The sequence below is a fragment of the Gopherus flavomarginatus genome, chromosome 4 (genome assembly GCF_025201925.1).
Source record: "Gopherus flavomarginatus isolate rGopFla2 chromosome 4, rGopFla2.mat.asm, whole genome shotgun sequence".
NCBI lineage: Eukaryota > Metazoa > Chordata > Testudines > Testudinidae > Gopherus > Gopherus flavomarginatus.
This window is the reverse complement of record NC_066620.1, coordinates 28,617,512-28,618,858: the sequence shown is the minus strand read 5'-3', so window position 1 is coordinate 28,618,858 and position 1,347 is coordinate 28,617,512. Positions and strand designations below refer to the sequence as shown.

The following is a 1,347-nucleotide window of genomic DNA, read 5'->3' as shown; positions in this document are numbered from 1 at the left end:
GAAGGATACCAGTTCTACTGTACCTTCTGACATATGGAAGGGAAGGGAAGAGGATGCTGCTGTGTAGCGCTGCAGCACCACGTCTGCCAGCAGCATCCAATAGACATAAAGTGACATTGAAAAAAAGCAAGAAACAATTTTTTTTCGTTTGCTTTCATGGGGGGCGGGGGCGAACAACATATACACTGAACCACCTGCAACAATGATTTTGACCCTTCAGGCTTTGGAAACTGAGCCAAGAATTCAAATGGTTTTCAGAGAGTGTGGGAACTGTGTGACAGATACAGTCATCAGTCGCCCTTCCCTCTGTGAGCGTCCATTTCATTCTTTGGCTTTCTGGTACGCTTGTCTCAGCTCCTTAAGTTTCAGCACTGTGTTGAGTCCCTGCTGTGGCCTCTGTCCGTCATAACCTTGGAGATTTTTTCAAATGTTTTGGCATTTTGTCTTTTGAAACAGAGTTCTGATAGAACAGATTCATCTCCCCATATAGAGATCAGCTTCAGTATCTCTCATACGGTCCATGCTGGAGCTCTTTTTTGATTCTGAGACTGCATGGCCACCTGTGCTGATCGGCACTCCACACTGGGCAAACAGGAAATTAAATTCAAAAGTTTGCGGGGCTTTTCCTGTCTATCTGGCCAGTGCATCCAAGTTCAGATTGCTCTCCAGAGCGGTCACAATGGTGCACTGTGGAATAGCACCCAAAGACCAATACCATCGAATTGCTGCCACACTAACCCTAATCCGACATGGCAATACCGATTTCAGTGCTACTCCCCTCGTCGGGGAGGATTACAGATATTGGTACTAAGAGCCCTTTATATCAATATAAAGGCCTTCGTTTCATGGACAGGTGCAGGGTTAATGAGATTTAATGCTGCTAAATTCGATATGAACTCGTAGCGTTGACCAGACCACACAGAGCAGCAGGTTTCCCCTATTGTTTCCTGCTCTTGTTTTCTTCACTAGTTTCTCTTCTGCACCAACTTGCTCTTCTCCTTTGTGAGCCTGGCTAGCTCTGTTGGCAGAGCATCAGACTTTTAATCTGAGGGCCCAGGGTTAAAGTCCCTGGTCAGGTGATAACCTACTCATAAGGATCTTACACTGTCTTTCTGGAGTCCTCTTTGATGTTCCTTTTTCTCTTCAGGAGTTTCCCTTTCCTCAGAAGGGCCTTTCTGTGTGTGGGTTTGAAGGGGCAACTTCCTGACAGCCCCTCTGTCCTTGCAGCCTGGAGGAATAAAGGCCTCTCGGCATATAGCATGTTCCTTCCCTGCACACACACACATACAAACACACAGAATATCCCTAAGGAACTAGAATCACCTGCTGCCTTCCCATTTCCTGCTG

The 1,347-nt window shown here is 46.5% G+C and overlaps 1 non-coding gene across 1 annotated transcript; it reads left to right on the top strand.

Annotated features, from left to right (window-relative positions):
* Positions 1 to 1,006: 1,006 nt before the first annotated feature.
* Positions 1,007 to 1,079, top strand: TRNAK-UUU (transfer RNA lysine (anticodon UUU)). The gene has a single exon. It is a non-coding gene; the product is annotated as a tRNA-Lys (tRNA).
* The last annotated feature ends 268 nt before the right edge of the window (positions 1,080 to 1,347 follow it).